Genomic DNA, 24488 nt, shown 5'->3' with positions numbered 1-24488 from the left:
CCCGTCCTACCCGCAGGGAAGGGGCAGGAGCAGCCTCCACCTCCCCACACCCTCACCGCCACGGGGGGGGACATTTGCAGCCACCCCACCCCTCAAGGAGGCGGTTTAAACCCTAGAGGAGGCTTTTTTCTTTTTTTTTTTTTCCCTTCCCATCGGTTCTTCTCCCCCCCCCCCCCCGGTTTTCTTTCTGATTTGCACTGATTGATTCCTCCCCCCGCCCCTTCCTCCCCGGGGGGGGGAGGTGGGACGGGTGGGCACCTCTCCCTCACCCCTTTATGCTGCCCCCGACCTCCCGCAGCGCCCAGGAGGAGGAGGGCGGCGGTGGAAGGATGAAGCTGCAACAGCCGGGACTCCGGCTCGGCATCGCTCCTTTCCGCTCCTCCGCCACCCAAGAGTCAGGCCCAGCAGCAGCGATCCTGCGGCAGCCTCCCGGGGAAGGGATGGGATGGCGGGGGGGGCCGGTGGCCCCCTCAGCGAGGGCCAGGTAGCGGGGGGGAGGGAAGGAGGGAGAGAGAGGGGGGGAGCGAACAAAAAAACCCTCCTCCGGGGAAGGGGGGAAACGGGAGCTAAGGGCTGCCCGGGCGATGGAGACGGCGGGGCGCCGGCGGTAAGTTTGAGGGGAGCGGAGCCCCGGCGGAGGGGGAGTCCCCGGGAGAAGGGACGGAGCAAGGAGCGGGGGGAAGGAAGGAGCGGATACCCCGCGACGGGACACCCCCCACCCGGCCCCCACGCCGCCTCCACAGCGCTTTGCCGGGCAGGGCCCGCGGTCCCAGCCCGGGAGGCGGGGGGACGACGACGGAATCCCACTTGACCGCGGCGAGGCGCCGCGCCGGGCGGCAGCATCCCCGCGGGCGAGGGAGCCTCGCCGCCGCCGCTCCCGCCTCCCGCCCAGGGCCTGCGGGAACGTGCCCCGGGTGCCTCCTCCCTTCCCCGGGGAGGCGCGGGCGGGGGGGGGGTGGTGGTGAGGGAAAGCCAGCCGCACTCCCGGCCTACTGACCTGTGCCCTAGCGCATCCTTCTCCCCTGAGAGCCGGGCGGAGGCGGCGGCGGTAGCTCGGTGCTGGGGAGCGGCGGCGGGAGCTGAAGCGACACGGCAACGGCGGCAGCGGCGGCGGCGGCTCGGGCGATCCTGCGCGGCGGCCCCGCCCCCTCCTCCGGCCAGAACCAGCGCGAAAAATCCGGGCCGCTGATTGGCCGCCGCCGCTGCGCTGCCCCCGGAGCGGCTGTTTCAAATCCCCCCGCACGGAGCCGCCCGCACGCGCGGCCCAGGGGCGGCCGGTGGCGGCGGCAGCGGCGGGAGCAGCGCCAGCAGCAGCGCCAGCCCTGGCCCCACGGTGGGAGCGGGGCCGCCCGCCCTGACAGAGCCGCGGCCGGTGGGGAGGAAGAAGAGGGCGGGCTGGGGGCCAGGGGAGGGAAGGCCACGGCGGGTGAGGTGGGGCCGAAGGCGGGAGCTGTGTGGGGCCCGGCCCGCTCAGGGGGGGCCTGGCTCACCACAGCAGCGTCCCCAGGTGGGCGAGAGCGCTGCCGAGGGCCTGCCGGAGGTCGGTGGAAAACACTTATTTTCAATCCATTTTTTTTTTAAATATTACTTTTTTTTTTTTCCCCCTTTGGGCCCAGGGATGCTCGCCATGAGCCTGGTGACCGTGCCCTCTCCAGCCGCCAGCCTCGGCAGCCGTCGTACACGTGTGCTCTCCGAAAATCCTGATTTAAGCCAAATGTTTCAACTTTCCCTACAACTGCACACAATTTTGAGGCTGTCGGATAGTTGTAAGAATCCAAGTGTGCCTGGCTGTGAATTACCCCGGCTGTCTCTTCTGGAAGTATGGCCTGGTTTATTTATTTTATTTATTTTTTTAAAGTTTGCGTCAAAATAAGTACATGTGGTTGCAATTTGCCAATTGAAAGCACAGCTTTTTTTTTTTCTTTTTTAGGCCAAATCGTTAAATATCCGTCATGTTACAATAGGAACAAACATTCTCATGAGCTGTCACACCAGATAAAGTAAAGCAGGTAATAGCCAACGTTTTCAAGCTTTTGATGGTTTGATAAGGGATTTGTGGAGTGTTGAGAAACTGGTTTTTGTACAAGGCCGAGAATACAGTTCCTCGGTGCTATGGATACTGTATTAACCTGGTAGCTAAGGGCCTAATGCCATTCCTGTGAAAGGTAAACACAATAATGGAAGAGGGGAGGACACCAGCATCATGCTTTCTGGATAATGGTGAAATTACACCATCTGTTACAGAAAGGCTCGGATATTTATTTATTTAGCTATTTTAGGAAATTAATTTACTTTCATATGTTAAAGTTTGTCGATGCTTTTACGTGTGTGTTTAATGGTGGGTGTATATTTTTAGTGTGGTAGTTAACAGCTGAACAGGGCAAATTTACCGTCAATTACTTAGAAATGCAAAACTTAATCATTGGCTGATTAAAGCTAATCTCAAGGTGGCTGAAGGAAACCTGTCGGTAGCAATAAAGGTACTTAACATGTTTTACAGCCTTTCTGTAAAAAAATACACAGTCTCAAAGGTGTTAGACAAACAAGATTTAACTTTCTAATGTCAGTATTTATAGCATTAAAGTGTCATCATGTTTTAAAATAGCTGGTTTGAATTGTCATGACAATTTCATCTTACAGTTTCCTTTCTAAAGTTGTTATATGCATTTACAGAAAAAAAAAAGTTTTCTAATTAAAAATAGAAGCACCGTTATCAGTACAAATAAACAGAAGTACAAATATGTGAATCCTGTTGTTTTACTACATCAGGGCATATACAGGTGTGCTTTTCTCCCATAGTTGAACAAGAATGCTAACATATTAAAAGTACAAAGCATGACATAGTTATCAATAATTGGCATGCTATAAATGCATTATCTGCTTTCTCTTGGGAATAAATTCTGTGTTCAGGCTCAATGATATAAATCCATCTCTATGTATGACTTATAAAAGAGAAACAGATTTTTATTCTGTACTTATTACTAATGCATGAGATCCTCCAGATTATGCAGTTCTCATGTTTGCTGCCTTTGTCAGTTGTTTAAGTGCAAGGATTTTGCTTTCGTGGTCAAGGTGACAACAAATCTTCCTTAGTCCTTTCAACTCCTATAGATCACTGGCCCTGTCTATGCAACTAGGATTTGCAGTCACGTAATTGCCTTCTAATAGACCCACCATGCAAACTTCCAGGAAAACTTATGCTTGGAGTTAACACCTTGTAACTGGAATGGTACCAGTTTATACTGTATGTAGACACTGGTGCAATCCAGTGTCACGACCCTTTTAAACAGAAACTGCAAATGCAGGTTTTTTTTTTTATTTCAAAAACGATTGTCTGTTTTCTTGCGCTCATATTGTGATAATAAAAATCTCTCAATTTTTTCACTGCAGGACACAAAGAGGCTGATTCTTTGAAAGTGGATATAGTTATATTACACTCCTGAAAACTGAGTTCAAAAATTTTTTAACTTCTGATGGTGTAAATGCACATGAAGCGCAGAATGAGCTTGTGCTGACAAATAACAGGCACACTGCATTATACTTGAGTTATGGCTTCAAAAGAATTGAAGTAAATGTCCTCTAACCTATTTATAGTCATTGCAAATTGGGGGTTTTAATCTCTTTCATTACATTTTCTTGTGATTTTGAATTAGGTAATATTTTTTAACAGCTTGATGTTTCCTGGATAGCCAAACGGGTCGTTGAAACCAAAAGATGTACAACTACAGCAGATAATAGTACTCATTTATTAACGACTCCTGTTTCATTTGGTATTTAAAATTTTATTGTTCCTTACTTCTAGCCTTTATGGATATACTGTGTTAAGAAATAGTATCAAGATCAATATCCCTCTGTTCAACTCAAAGGAATTTAAATATATGTAGTGGCTACACAGTGTTCTAGAAATATTTAAATATTTCCGAGATTATCAATTAGTTACTAGGCCGAAAGATAATTTACATTTTAAGATCACTTATTCCTCAACAATGGTAGTCCGTGCCTCTGACCTTAGGCTTATGTTAGGATATGCTGAAATTCTGAAGCTGAAGGAAGATTTCTTTCTTTTTTTTTTTTTTTTTTGGGTGCCACCACAGGGGCAGACAGTGCCAGAAAGGCTAATGCCCACACTGCAGCTGCTGTAGTTTCATTGTATTAGGCAGAGCTCAGAAACTAATTCTACATGCGTGGTCCTATTCCGAGCGACACTGCAGAACTCCCTCCCCTGAGAGTTTGGTCAGCCCTGTTAGCAAGGGGATGGGGCACACTTTGGGGTACTTATTGCTATCAGAAATAATGGAGATTAGCAGTCCCTGTGCTAAAGCTTTCTCTTTCCCCTGGCAAAGGCCAATTGTAACGACGCTGTGGTTAGCAAGCACGTTTAATCTCATTTTAGGTCTTTGTGGCAGGAGCTTCATGTTTACATTTCTCTCCTGTACGGATCCTAAGGATTGATTGCTTCCTGAATTCCCTTCTTGTATCCCTTTTTATTTTGTTTCAGGATTTTATATAGTCATCTGTTTAGTAAATATTTTCCCGAATGCGCATCGTCTTGGTGGCAATGTAAACATAACTACAGGTAGAGTTAAACTGAAGTTACGTGAGTGCAGTTGATGAGTTAATCAGATATTCGCAAGTTAGTTAATACAGCAGCACAGCCTGTCCACAGTGTTTATTGTACTACAGGTGTTTAATGAGATAAGGACTGTATTAGGCCATACAGAATCTACAAATGTAGATTTTTCTTGTTTCACGGACTCTTCCACCTATTAGGGCTAAACACTGAAGACATTGTAGTTCTCCTTCAAAACATGAACACACTGGAAAAGCTAATGCCGCCCATTGTTCTGTTTTGTTGTAGCACTGTCGCAGAGATACCTTCCCAGTGTTGTCCCTCCTATCACCATTACTGTCTCTTTCACGCTGTCAGCTGGCAGCCCATCACCTGAGTGCTGATTTTGGCCACAGTCCATGTTTTTCCTTCAGATTAACAGTGAGTAATCGTTGTTTCCAACCTGCCTGAACCCTGTCTGAACCTATCCTTAGCTATGTGAGGTATAGCTAACAGAGCCACTGATCCTTCAGCGTGTCAGCCTGTGTGTCATCATGACTGTTAAGAAAAATCTTTATTGGCATGTATGCATTTACGTCTTTGGCCATACAACATATTGCACGCTGCTTAATATGGAGACAGCAAGCTGCTAATGTAGAGTTAAGAAAGAATGAAGTATAAAACTTAAATGAGTGTTTCAAAGTATTTTATATTAAATGTAGGATAGTCATCCTAAAATTATTACACTAAATTACACTAAATGAGTTCTTGAGAACCCACACATACATTTGCTAATTAATTGAATGAAAGTTCATTGAAAATGGTTATTTAAAAAAATTCAGCATTGTGTATTAGAATTGTTTTAATTTCAAATTCACTTGAAAATGAGAAGGTACAGGCTTTTCAGACTTTTCGTATGTTTTATGTTATCTCATATAAAAATGGAGTAATAGTATTTTTAATTGAAAGTTGATTCTTTGGGGAAAAAAATAATCTGCTTAGAGAATCTCAAATAGAGTTAGTCTCTGTCCAAATGAGAGACATCTTAAGTGTAACTATTAGTTATAGCTTAAATATGTTCAGAGTAAGAAATTATAACCTTGATGAAAATATACAGTTCAATGTAAATCTTCTTCATACTATGAGTTATACACCAGTCTGTTTACCAGATGCCTTTTCAGTTAGGAAAAGAATGGAGTAAATGTCGCTCTTCTTGCAAATACCTATTTCTGTTTGTATCATTTGTGCGGAGCAGAAAGAAGGGAAGTGTCATTGATTGAGAAAAAGAAAAGGTGAAGACATGAGGGAGTGGGATACATCTTCAGGGGAAGGCAGAGGCCAGGAGAAAGGAAAACTGAGGAGTGTGTCCCTGCTGTTTTCCAGTGTTGGGATGATAAATAACAGCTGTATACCAGTTCTAAGCAGCTAACATGCTCTAGCCTGGTATAAGTAACTTCAGTGCACTAATAAATTTATCTGTAGAAGTTATATGTCTCTAATTATCTTCAACATCAGTATGACTTAATTTAAAGATTGCTGACATTCAGAATAAAATAAATCTGATCTATATAGAAACACACAGCTTGAGGATTCAAAACACATTAACTCTTCTTTCTATTGATAGCATAGCATGTTACTGTGTTTATAAACATAAATTTAATCTCATGGAGAAGTATAAATACTGTAATACATTCATAATCAGAACTAATGTTGAGCACTACAGAGCGAAACTACAGGTTTTTTTCAATATATTTGGTATGCACTTCTAGATTTTATTTTGTTATGGTAAACTAAAGCTTAACTCTATAACTCTTAGCTTTTGAGGAGCCGTAATGTAGGTTTGAGTGTTAATTCTACTGCATTTCAAACTACTGATTTATGCTTAATCTTCATCTAATTATTGCTCGGTGCTAAACACAATGTGGTAAGTTATATAGCAATGGAAGTCTTGAAGTTGTGGGTATTTGTTTGTGGTTTTTTTTTTTCCATTTTGGCAGAGAAGTCACTATTGATATTTCCACTCTATGCCAGTGCCAAAGAATAAAGTTTGTTAAGGGTTGAATAGGCCAGATAGATAATGCTACTTCTGTTTTCAGCAGATGCTAATGCAGTGTTTTATTTTGCACATATATTAATCTTTGCTGCCTCAGTACAGAATGGTGAGGGTAACTATGTCGGTCCTAAAGGTTAATTTCATTCTTTTTTAAGGCATGCCATTATTCTGTTAACAGTAATTGCTCTTTTTTGAATGATTAATTTGATCATATGAACTGTTTCTAATTATGTTGGTGGCTGGCAATTTCCTGTACTGAGAAATTGTAGCTGTGATCATATCCCATTTAGTCAGTATATATGCCTTGAGAAAAATGCTCATTGACAGACATTTTCAGAAGTATCCACTAATGTTGAGAAATGTTTGGAGACTTTTATATAAAATGCCTAGCACTTGTTTTATATTGTTAAGTACGTGCAAATTTGCTTGACAAATGAGGGCTGAAACAACTGTATTTGAGGCACAGGATGAGCAGGCTTGCAAATGCAGGCCTAACTGCTAAATTATCACCTGTGCTGGTTTTGCTGTGAAAACTGAAAGGAGTAGGACGTGTTCCTTGCACATTTTGCCATGTTCTTACACTCTTCTCGAGCTTGATGCGCTCACTCCTCTAAGCTATATTTGTTCGCTTCGGTTATTGTTAATGAGCCAGAGCTTACACTCTGCAAATCAGTGCAGGCATTTTATGATACGCCCTTGCTTGGTGCAGAAGCCCTAGCAGGGAGTGAAAGGCAGCTGCTGAGCTGCCTGCAGGAGTTCTACTGTGGTTCACTCTCAGCAGCTCAACCCTATAGCACGAGTGATCCCACTGTGGCAGTTCTGGCTCCAGCACTGAATCTGCAGCCATTGTACGTACAGTAGAAAAACACTGGACTGTCTCAGCTGCATTTACAGCAGCTGAACTAAACTGCAATTCACATGAAGAATGTACTCAGCAGAGAAGAGGTGTTAGGCTGTCTCCTGCACGCTGGCCAAGCCCACATGAAGATTCACCCACTCTATATTGTCTCACACTGAAGCTGGGCAAGGTTGTAGTACCATTGTGCTAATAATAGCTTCATTCACATGGACACAAGCTACCATGTGTTGGACACTCTTCCTTTTGCAATTGCTACAGCAACTGGATATGTGGTGTTTGCTGAAGGGATGAGGTTATGTGCATCTTCTGGCTTTCAGCTGGTTCTTCAAGGCAGGAATAAACTGTTTACACTGGTCCAAAGGAGGAGACAGGCACTTAAATGGCACTTGGAATTCAGGAGTCTAACCTGTGAGTCAAAGCCCCAACTTCTGCCTCCCCCCAGAAGTCCTTTGTAGGGGCTAGAAGAGGTACTTTTGCATCTGACTAAAAGTACACTGCTCCCAGCATGCAGCTCACCTAAAATATCAGAATCCTGAAACTGATGCCCTCCAGTGATCTGACATGAGAGGCCTTCAAAGTGCAACTAAATGCTTTGCTACAGCGTACCATCTTAAATGCACATTCTACATGTGTTCCTTATTTCACGTACACTTGTAAAACTGTTACATTTGACTTACATTCAAGGCACTCTGGCAAATATATGTACTTAGTGTACGTACGTGAGTCGTCGTCTTGCAGCCCCAATCCTACATGTTTTAATACAGCTGTAACCCCCAGTGCCTGCAGGGAGTCTGGTCTAGCCCACTCTAGACCTGCAGGAAGGAACAGCTGCACACCTTTTTATGTGTTCCCTGATTTGCCTGTAACCTGTCCCCAAGGATTTTTATAGGCAGGCAGCAGAGAGCCTGTAGGCTTGCTATGGACATGTCCCTCATGATACATTAAAGAACTTTATCAGACTTTTGCTGGTTAGTTAAAATTGGACCTGTGATCCCCGCCCTTCATACACATGCACCCTGCCTCTCCAGCCATATATTGCCCTCCCTAATTGCTGTTGCCACCTTTGAGGCTGGGACATATGATCTCTTTGTGTATCATCTCTGGTACTGCTGCAGTTCTCAGCCTGGCAATGCAAAGGTAAACTAACGCCCTTTATGAATGGATCACAAGTTCCTGCTTCAGAGTTTTGGGTGAGGGAGCATCTCCTGCCCAGCTCCAAACCACTGCTGCATGGCTGTCTGCCCTCATCTGCCTATGCCATCCTAAAAGTATAATAAATTAGGAGGCATGCTCTCAGAATTTAACAGTTTGCTGACTGTACAAACAGCAAATAGAAATCTGAAGAATGCTTTGGAGAAGCTTTTTACAATGCAATATAAACATAGTGACTAGGCCTCTTGAAAGGTCTATGGATATGCCCACACTAGGAGAGTTGCTGGGCCTTGCTGATTCAGGAAAGAACATAAAGAAGTCATTGATTCAGTGGGAAACATTTACCCAACAGTAGTGTTTGAACAGCTCAGGTCTGGGAACAGAATTCCACATTGATAGCGGTCAATATTAATTTAAAAATGTACTGTGGCTTGTGAGGATTATTTTCTAGGTCAGCTTAAATAATCAGTTATCCTATTCTTCCATTCTCTTTCATGGCATTGTAAGCAAATTAATTGTATGTTAAGTCTTAAATAATTTTAAAGATTTGATTTATGACCCAACCATACTTACCTATTGAGAACTCAAGGGCAGAGACTTAAAAGTCTTGCATGTTTGTATGGCACCAGTACAGGAGCCCTCAGCATGTAGGTGTCCTGTAAGCAATATTGAAATATACATATTAAATAATGGTGTCTTCTGAAGGTAAGAACCATGTTTTTTGCAAGCTTTTTGCACACTTACAAGTATGCACCAGGTAGACAAGCACTCTGGAGTTTGAAAGATGAACCCCTTTTGAACTGTAAGCATCCCGTCTCAGTATGATTCCTAGGGAGAAAATCTTCTCTTGTCCAAGCTTTTTGGATTTATGTAGGCTCCGTGAAGTTCACTGGTAGGTTTATTTGGCAGGTGGGCCTTATTAACCTGCCAGCAAGGGACTATTTGACCTGCTTAGGTTTGTACAGCTTGTAAATAAAGATTCTGTCAGGGAAGAGAGATTCTCTTGTGCTTCGGACTATTTATATCTCTTATAACTGTGGCTGTTAAAGCTTATAAAGAAACAGAAGGTCTGGGATATGAGACAGAAAGCCCTGAGGGAGTCTTACGTGTTGTATTTGGATTGCTGTGTTAATATCCTAAAATAAACACAGCACGCCGGAAAGTGGGGAATACTTTTATTGTAATTATTATTAACTCAAAGACCTAAATTGTTGGTTATTGAATGGAGTATGGCTGAGCTTGGCTGCAGAGGACAATAAAATAACCTCTTAATTTAACACTAGCAGCTACTGGCAATCAATGCGAGATAGACATTTAATCAGCTTCATTTCCCTCTTTTTTTTTTTAATCTTTTTTAGTATTGTTCTCAAGTTTAATAATTACTAGTATTAATATTTTTTACAGCTCAGGTTAATAATGAATACAGTAAGTTTACAATAAAAAGTAATCATAATCAAACTATGACTGGTAGACTCTCCATCAATGGAATTACTTTAATCGGGCAGATATATTGTGTTGAAAGGTATGTTGTATTTCAGATGGGAAAAAAAAAATCCCTTCAAGAAGTCTTTCAGTCCATCTAGTGCAGGTCTGATGATAGGGTCCTTTCTAACCCTACAACATGTAAGTTTTAATGGGTGTATCTGAATCAGTGAAAAGACTTTATACTATTTTATTGATATTACTTTTAAGAAACGGTTTTCTCTTATTCAGAAGGCACCAGTTTGGACTAGCTGAACAAGAGCAATAATTTTTGAGAAAGGTTTCCTTCTGCTGACCTGCTCAGACACCTAAGTGAAGATCAAATGACACTGGGTTCAGCATCTGCCAGAGTTGAAATTTTGAGTCTGTATTCCTTGTTCATTCCTTTGAAAGTCAATTTTGCAATATTTCTGCCTTCTGTCCTGAAAGGGCTTGATAAATGTTCTTTGACCTTAGTCAGGTTAGACTGATCTGCTACTTACGCATTCCAGTGATATTTTAAAATATTAACAGTCACCAGTTTATAGAGAATCTGTTGAATTTACAATTACAAACATACTGGCTGCAGAAGTACTTCACCCAAGAGCTGCTGCTGTGGCCCGGGAGAACTTGATATTGGTGAAGGAAGGGTAGGGTATTACCACTGACGTGCAGCGAGGGGAGAAAGGCTTCCAAATTGTGCTAGGCACCAAAACTTTACCAGTGGAAGCCACTCAGGAGAGATGCCAAGACAGGCAGTGCCCTTTCTTGTTTTGTTCCACCTCTTTTCCAAATGGGCATCTCTCCTATGAGCTGGATCCCCTGGCTCCCAGCCCTGCTATGATGTGGGACTGGCAAACTGCTGTGCACCTGTTCCAGAGGGATTAGCCACTGGTGACAGCCCATACCCAGAATTTCCTCCACAGATGCTAATACCCTTCAACACGTGAGTCAGAACCATTTGACTTACTGCTTTTTATAGTTGTCGTTGAGGGTAATGATAATCATCCTAATAAAGTCTAGTTCTTAATCTCTCATACTTAATGGTTTGCCATTGGTTGAAGAAGATACTGTGTTGCTCTTCACTCCCATCCCTGTCTGCTTTACCACCATAGCAAAACACTGTTAAGCTTTTACGATCATCTGTCATTATGTTGGAAAGCAAGCATGGTCTGGTGCATGCCAGGCTGAGTCCAGAATTGACTCTGCTAATGAGTTCACCATTGGGAAATCTAAGACTATATTAGTTTGTCTGCTGTTTTGATTTTCCTACTGATAAATACATTCATTTGAGAATTCAATAAATAGCTCATACTGAAAATCAAGCATGCCAGGACTGGTTTGCAGAACTAGTCCAAAGAATCAAATATTGTCTGTATTGTATTAGTATATGTTGATATGCAACATATATGATTATAGTGTTGATTGAGTATAAAAATAATGTACACTGTTGTTTTCTCTTTTGTCCACTGCTTATAGGCCTTTATGTCAGTCTGGTAGAAAGCAGTTTTTGATATAAATAATTTATTTTATTACTCTTAAAGACTGTGTCTGTATAGCTGAGGGAATAAATGTACTAAATTTGATTCCACCCAAGTTCATTCTTTTTTTTTCCTTTTCTTTTTCCTTTCTACAAACACATAAAAAGAATCGGGCACTTCCTGCTATCCCTGAGCACAAATTTAGTTCCTGGTATACCCACTCTAACGTATTCAGGAAGGAAGGAATATCTCTCTGAGGCTATAGTGCTTTTACAGTGACTGCAGTAGCTGTAGCTCAGACTGTCCGTAAGTGAAAAATAGAGGAGTTGTGTAATGTTTGATCTTTGGGAGTAATAATGAACAGGCCCATTCATAGGTGAGAATAATATGCTTGGACTAGCATTGTGCAATACAGTGAAGCAGACAAACGTTCCTGCATGGAGGAGACTACCATCTGCTAGAACTAAACAAAATATTCCTACCAGCCATCAAATGCACTGAGTAAAAAGAAATTTTTTCTAAAACAAGCCCCTCCGTTTTCTGGCTGGGATAAAGTAAGATTGATTAGATACCACTTGTAAAAGGTGGATTTTGTGAAAGAGGAGGGTGTTAAGTGCTCTAGAGGAGAAGGATTTGCAAAAGAAGGCTGATAAGATAAAGATTTGTCCAAAACAGGACTGGGAAGTGGCTAAGTGGGAAGTGTGAGCTAAGTGTGTGGGAGGGAAGGAGGCAAGCATTAATTTCATCCAACAGTAAGAACAGAAAAAGCGCGGGTTGGGGGCAGATTTCTGTTTCTTAGTCCACTTAAAATTAAATGACCTGTTGATTTCAATTCTGGAAGGTATTAAAACTGTGTTCATTGGGTTTCTGGTCTTTTTTCTAATTGCTCTCTTTACCTCACCAAAAAAATCCAAATAGTAACACAACCAGCCTGATTCACCTTTCAATTCAGTAAGATTCTACTTGACTCAGATCCAGCTACTTTGCTTAAAATATATCAGCTATTATTTTTAAGCAGCGCGCTGTAGGGCTGCTCTAGCTCTCACCTGCCAGCCATCAGAGACAGGTCGAATGTACCCTCACACCATAGATAAGCCTTCCGCAGGCCCCCGTGACAAGCGGATGTTAGGACAGAATAGCACAGAATAGGTTATGCTGCTGGTGCGGGAGGAAAACGGCTGCCTGGTAGAGCAGCCTTTTGTGTAGTATATCAAGCCCTGGCCCTGTTTTGCCATAAATTAGCTGTTTTAATAAACATTTCCTGCAACTTTTAGTAAACAGATTGGTTCATGCCTTAACTTATTAACAGGCCTTATCTTTGCTATAAAAATGTATATAGTCAAGAGAGATTTCCGAGTGACAGAGTGGATTTGTGAAAACATCCGCATAATGTTTTTCCACTTGCTTTCAGCCCTGTTCTTGGATTTGCTGGCGGAGACAATGTTTGGAGTAAAGTCACGTGATCAATCTGCATTTTCTTGCAGTCTTCCTGAGCTGTTGCACCACTGTTTTTCATGCCAGGTATTCTGTTGATCTATAGATCTAAGCTCCTTCTTTTAAGGGTAATAAATCAAAATTATACAGTGTTTAGGATTTCAGTCGGAGAGATTATGTCAGAATTAGAACATTCCTGAGTGAAGGTCATATAAATCAATCCTTCAGTTATTCCGTTTTCAGTTTCATTGTAATGAACAGTACCCTGCTTGCAGTGAGAAAGCTTATGGTGCTAGAATACTGATAAGATGATATTGCATTCAGAGTACATTTTCCGCTATTGGATGAAATCTGCAATGCGATATATGACATATATGCAAGGGTCTGTGTTGAAAAGCCTTGAAATTGGCAAATTATAACATTCTAGGGATGAGGCTGGTTTGCAAAATCATTGAATCGTCTTTATTGCAGAAAGCATTTTAATGAACAAAGTAATAGCAAAGGTCTTGTAGTAGAAATGTAAAAGAAAAACATACCATTCTTTCAAAGCTATCATATTAAACAAGTTAATGCTGTGCATTCTTAACACTGAGGTGTAATTTTTACTTGGGTAGTAATGCCTAACAATTAACGTAACTTTTCATACTTAAAATCTCGACAAGTGATGTTGCTCATAATAACATAATGTAGCTCAGTAGCCATTTTAATTGCTTGTGAAATTGTAACACTGAGAAGTAAGAAATTTGGGATTGAGATCAGACTGATGGGTTTTGGTGTATGATGTGGATTAGTCAGGCTGTTGTCTAAATTCCTTGATCATGCATGCACACACCCTTTAAATATTTCCTAATGTATATATTGAACTTGTGCTCGCGGGACAGTATAAAGCAAATATTACTCTTTGAACACACTCCAATGCACTTTACCCTGGGGAAACAGCTAAAGCATGTGTACCCACATTTATTTATTTACTATACACAGCCCTCCCCTGACATGCCAATATACCAGGGCCTGCATATTCCAGTATTCCAGCCTGTTTGCTCGCTTCCCTTTCTCTGACTCTGCCCTTCCCACCAGCATCCCCCAGGGTTAGACATATTTGGTTACCACTCAACCCTGATTTGCATGTGGCTTACTCCAGTTTCTGCGCACCCCTGCCCTGCGCAGAGGCGCAGCTGCAGGCCTGGGGGAGGAGGAGGAGGAGCAGGAGCTCTCCAGGGTTCTGCTCAACCTGAGGTGCAGGGATTTGGGGGAGAAATCCCTCAAATCTGCCCTTCCATCTAGCCAGCTGGAATCAGCTTGCAGAAACGAGGATATGCCCAACGGCTGTAAAGGTCAAGTAATGCATCAAACTGGTAGATTCTGCCAACTACCTATTTATCTGCCTGCATTGTGATGTTCTGAGTAGTGCCCTGAGTGTGGAGCATGCGGGCCTCCATGTCGTGTTTCTGGAAGGACCGTAGACCAGTGGAGGTGAGAACAACGGTTGCAGTGGACAAGACAGCGGAGGAGGAGGTGTCAGAGTTTCAGGCACAACAGTGAAACTGTGAGATGACCAGAAGTGGGCCTGCAGCTGATGGATTCATTTTCTGAGGGTCCATTCAAGAGCGATCTCGTGGTGCTGGAAATTGCAGGGTAGTCTCGAAGCAAGGTGGAGCATAGTTTTTTAAAAAAATTCTTCTTCAGCTTCTCCATGCTACTTGATAGATTGACCTTGACTTGGGCTACGCAGTTGGGGAAAACATTTGCAGAGTTTTTACACTGCACTGAGCCTGCTGTTCTGGAGTGTAAGAACTGAGGGATGACAAGCTTAAGACAAAGCATAAGGGCCACAAAGACCGGTGATGATAACCACATGAAAAATAGAGGAACGAGAAGGAATGGGGGAGAGATAAGAGGGCACAATAAGAAGTGCACCGGGATATTAATGCAGCTCTTCAGGAAGCAATCACAGATGTTAAGCAGCTCATTAGGGAGGAACAAATCTCTCCGAACCATAATACCAGACCTGGCCAGCTACAGCGTGAATGCGAGTGTGGGTACATAAGTGTGGGCTGTGTGTGCCTCTGCAGTGCAGAGGCTTGGAGACAGGTTTGCCACAAGCACACATGCACATGAGCTGGGACACAGCAATATACAAGTAACCTTGGTGACAGAGGCAAGACTGAAACACACAGATTCATAGCTCCCAGCTCTGTGCTCAGACCGCTAGACTACTTTCTATGTTTCTTTATCAGCAGTGATGAAATACAACAGTCACTGCTGCAGGCAGAATAGGCTAATGATACCAACGCTCTATGCTTGCCCCATTTCTCATATTCTTTCCCTAAGCACTTGCTTCTGACTATGACCAGAGATTGGATAAAGGGACTCACAGGCCTTTCGTTTAGCCCAGTGCAGTTGATCTAGTTTCCATTATGCCAAACGAAGCCCTCATCCAACCTAAATAAAGAACAGGATGTGGCACTGTAAGTTTCTTTGTTTACAGTGTCTTAATAAATTCTAGAACAAATTACTCCATTTGGAAGCGAAAGAACATTTTCTTACTGTCAGCTCTACAAGCTGGTCTTGAAAGCTGGTAGTCACTGGATCCTTTTTTTCCTGTACATCAATGCCAGTAAAGCTCTGGAGACAAAAATCCGTAAATTTCTTCTGCAGTACCTTCTCCCTGCCTCCACATCCTGTCTCAGCGCCGTCTGCAATTCTTACCTTCAGCAGGTTTATGAAATGTCTCAGCTGAATAAAAATATGTTGTTACTGATATAGGAGAAGGATTGGAATTCATTTCATCTTTATTACAGTGAAATGAAATTAGTTATGTTGACATTTCAGTTGTAAAGGGAGCAAAAGCTACAATATTTTTTACTCATGTAAGTAAAGTAACTCTGTTGATAATCCTGATATGCTATATAGCAAAATTATTTTCGTATGATGCTGTTCCACAAAATAATGTAAATATATGGATTGCATAGGTGTTAGCAGGAGCAGAATTTGCTTAGAACAAATAATCCATGATCTTACTTTGTTTCAGTTAAATTCCAGTTTATCTTAATTTCATTCATTCTCATTCTGATACTTAAGTTTGCCATAATAAAGACTCTTTTGGGATTCTAATTAGTGACTTCTGAGGAACAGCATTACTACAGTGAATTGAGAAAAAGGTCAGTGCCACAAGGAACCTGGAAAATACCTGGACTGGAGCAAAATGTCTTTCCTGTTGGTTTACTTAGATAATTCAAAGTTTTAATCAGAAGGATAATAGATAATGATTAATACAAAGACTGATGTCACTTGAGAAATGTATTATCAAAGCCTGACCTAAAAATTTCTTTCAGCCAGATCTGTCATTTTTCATTTGGACAATATTGGCTTGTTCATCTTGTTTTTTGAAATGTGCTTAACCAGACAGAAAAATCAGAGTAGTCAGAGAAAGGAAACACCTTTGAGATTCATCCCTAATATATTTCCATTAATCTCAAGGGAGTAACAGTAATAGTATCTAGCCTATATGCTCTGCAAAGGAGGGAAATGCAGCTCCATAGGCAAAAGGCATGGTCTGGTTAGATCAATTTCTATAGCATCTTGTCTCAACATATTTGAGGGCACTATCTTTCTCAATTAATGTCAGCTCTGCTCTGGGAATACTCTTTGGTAGTTAACTGTTGCTGTTAGAGAGCTAACTTCAGATATAACACAGCTGGCTTATGTATTTTGCTGTTAATATTTCGTAATGGAACAACAAATGTGAAGCGAGCAAACTACTAAGCAAAATGCAGAAGACTTTCCACCCAAATAAATCAACTTTAAGCATGAGAAAACCCAACTGTAAACTCAACTTTCTTTTGACTGACTCCAGATAGAAAAAAATAAATTACAAACCTCAGGAACCCATTTAAGGTAGGTTTTAGGATTTTCTTTTTCCTAGATTTCTAAGTCTCCAGCATATTGGAGGTAGCACGCATGCTTCTGTGCAAACACCACCAATCTCTAGAATATTTCATGTTAAGTTCATTCTTGGACAGCTTCTTTACTTTCATTTCCACTTACATCAAAGTCAAATAGAAAATCCTCAAACAGCCCAACTCCTCGCATAGCACAAGAATGGAAGAAGAGCAGACATGATGTTTACAGGGAATCAAGAGAACACTGAATGTATTTGTGAGAAAGATCACAGAGGAAAGAGGAAGAAAGCGAACTTAAGAAAGAAGACAATGGAAAGCAAGTGCAAGGCAAATTTTTAAAGCACGTGCCCTCGTGGCTTTCATGGGTAATTACCCACTAGAGGGAGAAAGACTGTAAGTCATTGCTAGCTGGATTGTGCCAGAAGTTGGACTTTGTAAAGTCTAAACACGAAACTTTGTAAAGTCCAAACAGTCCAAAAAGCCTTACCAAACTTCTGTGGTGAGAAAGTCAAAGATGCGAGTTCCCTACCTGTGAGTTTCATGCTGTAGAGTTCTATGTAAGTTACCAACAATACTGAAATCCTTTCCCTTTCTGGCCTGGCTTTCATTACACTTTTCTTCAAAAAATCCCCATCTCTATTAACCTGTTTGTTCTTTTTTTGGTGACAGCAACACCTGGAGTCGCAAGGATGGCAGAAACTCTGTTGTGCTTGTCTAGGACTAACTGAACTGCCACAGCCCCCCAGGATGGGGCGACCCTGGAACAGCGACCCTTCAGTCCACCTCAGAGACCTCCTTGGTTCCAATTTAGGACTTGCATCGTATGGTTTTCATTAGCTGCCCATGGGTAATCATTTATGGTCTCTTATTCTCACCTCTATTCGTGCAGAATGGAGAAGGCTTTTAAAATTCTAAGCAGGCTTAGGCATGTCCTTTCCTCAAGGGAAACTAAGAAGGGAAGTAGTAATAGATGCTTAGAATTGGAAACGGGGCATAGGAAAAGTAGCTCTTACCCACTTGTGTCATTCCTGCTTCTGAAAATCAGTAGTTTACGGACTTCCTAACTTCTGAACCAGACATTGCATCTAGACAAGCAAGTATCAGAGACTTTGTTAAGCCTAGCTCCCTTGAAGTTGCCTGTTTTCATTTTGAACATATTTATTTATATTTTGGGGTTTTAGAACATCCTGTGGCAACGAGTTCATATGAAAATTTATTTCCGTCTGTTCTTTTTTAAACCCTGCTCCTAGATAAACTGATTGAATTAATATGCTGTTATGAGCAGTGATAATAACCATTTTCTATTCACTTTCCTCCCACCTTCATTATTTTCCAGTCCTCTATGTATCCCTTTCCTGCTGCGGTACAGAATGCAAGCCCCAGTCTGGCTCCTGTTTATACTAGGATTTTTGAATGATATGAAGACTTTTCAGAGTTAAGCTATTAGCAGTGACAACAGTCTTCTCTTAACTCCAACCTTGCCTCTCTGCATAAGAACTGTTGGATAAATAAGAATGTAATGCAAACTCGGAAAAGATGCATAATTATTTCCACACAGGAAGTCTGCAGTTGATAGTTCGGTGTCACAGATAGAAATGACTCGTCTAACGTGCTGTGAACTAAGTCAGAGCCAAAGCAATTATCTAATGCCTGTGAACCCTCCGGGTCAGCTATACTCTCTGCTACCATGTGTAATGCCAGAAAAGTTCGCTGACAAACACCAGCCATCAAAAGCACTTCTTCCTCCCAAACTCCATGTCATTAGTTTCCAAAGTGGCCTGCGGTTATATCCTGCTCACCTTCAAATTCTCTCAAAAATAGACCAGGGGTTCTGGGCACTACTGGTTCAACAAGCCTGGTTTAAGGATTACCGAAAACATGGCATGGCTCCATTTGTCAGTACCCTGATATGATCCTTAACACAAACCAGGTGAAGGTAAATGTAAAATAGCGTATTTGCAAAACTCCAAACATAAGCAACACATTTGCATTGTTTATCCAAAGCAATACACAGAAATGAAAAGAAATAGGGTATACAGGACATTTGCAGACCTGGGAGAGCAGCTGGCTGCGCTCTGTAAGAAAACTAGGCACAGGTGCTGGGATTGAGCCCAGGGCCCTGATTCCCAGCTGGCATGCTGAAAGAGGCTTCCCGCTCCGGGAGAGTTAGATGTTCCTTGGGAGGAGAGGCCTCGGAAAGGGGAGGAGGTTGTTCCCTTGGCACGACAGGAAAGCACTGCTGGCTGAGCCAAAGGGGAATGGAGTCTTTTTGTTGATATCTGTTGGGTGTATTTCTTTTTTCAGCTGTTGGATTAGTGACTAAAAAAGAAAATGATCGATATGTGTCATATTGGAATAAGTATGGGGTTTGTCACCCTGACGAGCAGTCTTACCTTTAGCTGTTGCTCAGATTAGTCACAACAAGTTGCCCTCGCTCTGTTCAGCCGATGAACTGCTAGGTATTTGCAACCCCCAGCTAAGGCTTCGGTTTGTACACAAAGTTCCCTCTTGAAGCTGCTTTCAGAGGAGAGCACCTGGTTTGGGGGACTTTACTTCCCCTGGCTACTGATCAAATCCAATGGTGAAGCTCTTTTATGTCAACTTTGTATTTTCTTACATATGCATATAACTTGCCAGCCACACTTTATATACTCACGTAACCAGGATGAGAGCATGTAACATGTTACTGAGAAAATAACTAATCACTTTAAGGTAACAGGACCTTTGGGGGTGAATGCCTTCTAAGTCTGTCTCTAGGGGATACTATAATAGTAATAAAATGAATAGAGGCCTAAGACAGGCAGGAGAGAGGTTGCTGATTACATGGGAAAGTCCAGACAAAGCATCTTCTGTTTCTGATGCCCGAAATTCAGCCGTGTAAGAAAAAGACAGGATACTGGCAAAGCAGCACTAGGATGTACTTGTGCTGATGGCTCTGTTATTTTTCTATAGTTTCTCATCATGTTTTGCCAGGTACTTCTCCTCAAGATTCTCATATACCTACAAATCAGTACAAACCAAGTTTGGAAACCCGCTTCACTTGCCTTTGAGGTTGCCATTTCTTTCTGTATCACAAGAACAAAGATAAAAATGTTAATTTTTAGCCCTTTCCAACACTTTTATGATATTATCTGGCAAGCACCAGTGCATAACTGTGTTTATTCCTTTACCAGTCTGTGTCTGTGAGTGTCACTGATAGAGAAGGGACACAGCATGCATATGCATGTGTAGCATTGAGGCCCAACAGCTTAGGTCCTGCTGAGGTCAAGGCACAGACATCCAGACAAACACTGATTTAGAAAATTTACAGTATAGAGGGTGGTTGTAGAAAGGGAAAGTGCACTGACCATTCCAAAGGAACCAACTCCTTTTTTTAAATCTCTTAATCTGCTTTTCATTATCTCTGTGGGGAGGCCTCTTGAGAAAAGCAGCTCTTTGACTTGAATAAAGGAGGGGCTGTGGGTTTGCATGCTGGAATGGGGAGGTCATTGTACGGCAGCAGGGAAGATGGGAGTGTTAGTCGGGTCAAGGAGAACAGGATAAAAAAGTGTGAGATCTGCGTTACAGGCTTGGTCTGGATTATGTAAGGTAGAAAGTTTAAAGCTGAAAGGTAAACAAGAGAGAGCGATTCAAAGGTTGGAAAGACATATTCTGGTAGGGTCATTCAGGCTGATAGTGAGAAGTATGGGCCTGGACTGATAAGACCATCAGCAAAAACAGCAAGAAAAAGGTAACAACAGCTGAGGCCCAAGAGGACTAAATTCTGCACAGGAATTTTAAGCATCAGGCTTCAGCAAATCGACCTGTCCATCTTCAATATCTTTCTTATTTGTTCTTTTAACAGAAATGCTTAGTTCTGCTTCCCTCCTTGGAGGCAGACAAAGCCCAAATACGCCTGGGGGACAATGGGACTACGTAGCATTTTGCCTGCTACCAAGTCATACAGCTGTGTGCATGTGCTGGCTGTAACCCTCTCCCCTCTAAACCAGTGCTTATCACAAGCAGCCTCAGCCTTGCCAAACTGCTAAAGAAAGTTGTGTTATTGCCACTAAAATGGCCCTTGGAAGGAGCCCATTATTCTCCTTTTTAGAATAAAAAGGTAAAAATTCTCCTATAATGGTATGCTGACCTTCTGCTGTTTCTTTAATGGATGCAAACTGAAAGATATCTGGTTTGCAGGGACCTGCTGTTTTTCCAGCACTCCTGTAACACTGGTGGACTTCACCAGGAATTTGGAGATACAGAAGGAGTGCAGGATCAGGTCTACAAAATCCGGGATGCGGTGGGGGAGGGCTTCCCTGATCGCGTGCTTTTCTTGTCTTCCTTCTTGATGGGTTTATAAAAGCAGAGGTGGCAGATTTGGGGCTTTTATTGACAGTAACACAACATTTGGTGTTTTCTTAAAGACCTAACTCTGAGAGGCAGATGATGGCAAAAGACTGTCGGCTTTGTGTTTCTAATTGCAGACAGGAATTTGCAAACCTTACAGACTTGAAAAAACCTGGAGGCAAAGAATAACTCTAAATACATATTTTTTAAATCCTGTCTTTCGTAAAATCAATTTGGCAGATTTGGAGGTTATCTTAAATACAGCACTGGTATTTTGTGGCAAAATCTCAGACCTTCTCATATCAGCTGGAACTAGCAGGTGCATTTTTAACACTAGACACTCCTTTTGTCCTTTTTTTTTTCCTTTGTATTTCTCAAGGTCTAAATCAATTTACTCATTATAGCTACGTTTTTCCCCTTTTTGCTAGTGTGTAGCCTGAACACTGCCTGCCCTCCCTCCTCTGCTTGATCCTCCTTGGCCAGAACCTTCTAGCTCTTTCCCCATGTCCTCCTCCAGTCCTGTAGCCAGCCAGCAGCGCCCCAAAACACTGCTTTGTGCCATGATTATGCATCTTTTCCGCTTGTTTGTTTCACATAAGCTCCATCTGCTGGTTAAGACTAGAATCTGTATGACTTCCACTATCAACGGCAAATGCTGCTTTTTCCTCAGTCTGAAAAGATTTGCAAAATTATCTGTTTGCACTCTCCCAGCTGTGTTCTCCTTGTCTGCCTGCATGTCAGATTTAATTAATGACCACTCTAATACGTTATTTTGTATTGCTAATTTGGGTGAAGCCTACGCAATCTTTTAAAATACGGCTTTTTGACTAGAATTTGAGCAGGTAATTACCCTTCGATGTGGAATGACTGTTTACAGCGCGTTATTACTGTCATGGAAATCTCCCGAGTGGCTTTTCACTTCATTGTTGGAAAAAGGCACCCAAGGCAGGTTGTTCCCACGCTGCTGCTCATGTGTAGCCACTGCCACTTGGTTTTGGCACGTTACAGACTGGGGTGAACTTGTGACCTGGACGAACATATAGAGCAAGCCTGTAATCCAGCGACCACTTGAATTTTTACCTTTGGGCTCTAACATTTACAGAGCGACAGGCTTCCATATCCCGGGAGCCTCTCCCAGAAACCCGTGATGATGATTGGGAGTATTTTTTAAAGAACTACTAACAATCTGTTGGTTTTCCCCCTTTGAATGGAAACCTAATGCAACTTACTACACAGTAATGTCTTTTTTTTTTTTCCCCTCTTCAGATTTACGCTGAACAGTGGTGAATAAAGATGAGGGTAATCCCATATTGTTAAATCTATTCAAGGAGACAACCTGGAGATTGCCATGGAAACAGGTTCTACAGACTAAAAGCGTAATCCTACTTTTAAATACTGTATATGAACTGTACCACTACATGGTTTATCAGACCGTGTACACAAACATGATGTTGCAGCAGAGGAGTGACAAACCTGTCTCCCATCTCATCAAGTGCTAATGATGCTCCCACCTGCTCCCAAGCATCACGCATCGCACCTCCTTCCCCTCCGCCCGCTGAATCTCATCTCCCCAGTCCCTTGCTGTCCCTTCCGCCAGCTCGGCTTGTCGTCTGAGTGTACGGGGGAACTGAGGCCCTGCCTGCATAACGAACACAGTGGTTCTGGCAGGAGCGTCACAGCTCTGGTATTGCTACACAGCCCCCTTCACAAGCTGTAGGGCAACGGACCACGTGTCTGAAGTTGGGGGGGGGGGGTGTCCCATTATCCATCCACCAAAAAAATCAACAGGATCTAGGAAGTGCTTCCTGTGACATGTCCTCAGGGAAGTGGTGACAACCGTGGTGAGCACGGAGGGGTGCCCCCTCCAACTGTGCAGGTATTTTTGGCAGGCCACCAAGGAATCCTGTTCCCCATACGGATCTGCCTACCACCCCCCTGAGCTCCTGAGGTGGTGAAGAGGGAAGGGACAATAGCAGATAAGAATTTCATATAACTATTTACTATGGGAAATCTGTTGCACTGTGAAGTAGAGATTTTCTGAAAGAGCTCTAATACTGCACGTATAGCTAGTTACCTTACAGTTTTGCTCCCTGTTCATATTGACATTTGCTCCCCAATTTCCAGATCTCTAGACTTCCTCAATGGAATTATAGGTTCTTGTCTTTTCATGTCCTTGCAAGTAACTTTCATGTCCTTTTTTAGGTCTATGCAAGTAATGCACAGACGTAGGCATATCCTATGCTTTTATAGGTCCTATGCACATACCTCTTTTAGACAAGTAAAACATGCTTGCGTTTTTCAGGTCACCGGGCTGTGCTCATCTATCAGTAAAATACATGTTTCAATATTCCCACAGCCTGTGACAGGCATCGCAATTTCCTGTTATTTGGAGTTTGTTTTGTAATTGTTTAGATTACCTTGCTTTTGCTTCTATTCAACATGCAGGGGAAAAATTTTTGATGTTTAATACTAAACAATAATCTTGTTTCAATATTACATTTATTTTAATCGTTCTCAGATCCGTATTAAATCCATCTAGAAAAAAGGGTTTGTATTTCTTCCTTCTAGTGTCTCACCCAGTTCCTGCTCGGAAACACATCATTTTCAACGAGATGGCTGACAACTTTTCCAAACAACATGGTTGCTCTAAGAACCAGGTCTAAAATGTCTGTAGCAGCTTAAGTTTTTTAAAAATAAACCCCTAGTAGCTATGTGTATGGTGTTTTATTTTGGGGATGAGTGTTTTCTTTGTGAACTCACAGGCTGTTGGTTTGGATAGAGTGAAAGATGTTTTTCTTTAAAACAAAGGGCCATGTATCACCTATAAACACTAGGCCTTTTCATGCGAGAGCAATTTGTACCACTACTTGAAAATTATTACTACTTTGTCTTTTCTGAAGTGTTATTTCACAATGCTTGGTAAATGCACAAAATCAATTAGTATTTTGAAACCGTATCCATTTACGAAATTTTCACAGAGTGTATTATCATTCCTTTTCATATATGGTAGAAAACCATGTAACTCCCAGGTATAAACAAATCTGGAACAAAAGACTGTACAAAAACATAACGGATTCAGCTCTGAAAAGGCTTATGCGTGTACATTGTCTGCTACCCTGAATACTAATGAATTTAATGAAACTATTGAAAGTCTGGTTACTTGTCTGCATAAATGTATTGAGACCTCTGTAATCATCTGTTTGCTGTCCGAAATCTCTTGTCAATAGTTTAATGACTTCAGAGCATATTCTTCTTCTTGTATAGGCTT

General features: G+C 42.2%; 1 protein-coding gene and 1 long non-coding RNA gene across 6 annotated transcripts in view; one reads left to right on the top strand and one right to left on the bottom strand.

Moving 5' to 3' along the window:
- NSD2 (nuclear receptor binding SET domain protein 2) overlaps positions 1-24488 on the bottom strand; it is a 101733-nt gene that overhangs the window by 75216 nt on the left and 2029 nt on the right. The window contains exon 1 of one of the 4 annotated variants that reach the window (XM_074587375.1): positions 998-1170. The exons of 1 other annotated variant lie outside the window; for it this stretch is intronic. The gene's annotated coding sequence lies outside the window, so the exon portion shown is untranslated. Of the gene's footprint in view, positions 1-997; positions 1171-24488 lie in introns of those variants that run through there. 2 more of the 4 variants (XM_074587380.1, XM_074587376.1) reach the window with 2 other exon arrangements.
- LOC141743380 (uncharacterized) lies at positions 231-24363 on the top strand. Of its 2 annotated transcripts, none has more exons than XR_012587029.1 (5): positions 231-484; positions 1617-1819; positions 1931-2009; positions 4859-4990; positions 22487-23946. It is a non-coding gene; the product is annotated as an uncharacterized LOC141743380 (long non-coding RNA). The 2 variants fall into 2 exon arrangements; XR_012587028.1 differs by lacking the exon at positions 231-484 and adding an exon at positions 497-607 and having other exon boundaries at positions 22487-24363.

Source organism: Larus michahellis, chromosome 5 (genome assembly GCF_964199755.1).
Source record: "Larus michahellis chromosome 5, bLarMic1.1, whole genome shotgun sequence".
Taxonomy (NCBI): domain Eukaryota; kingdom Metazoa; phylum Chordata; class Aves; order Charadriiformes; family Laridae; genus Larus; species Larus michahellis.
This window is presented reverse-complemented; position numbering and strand designations above follow the sequence as displayed.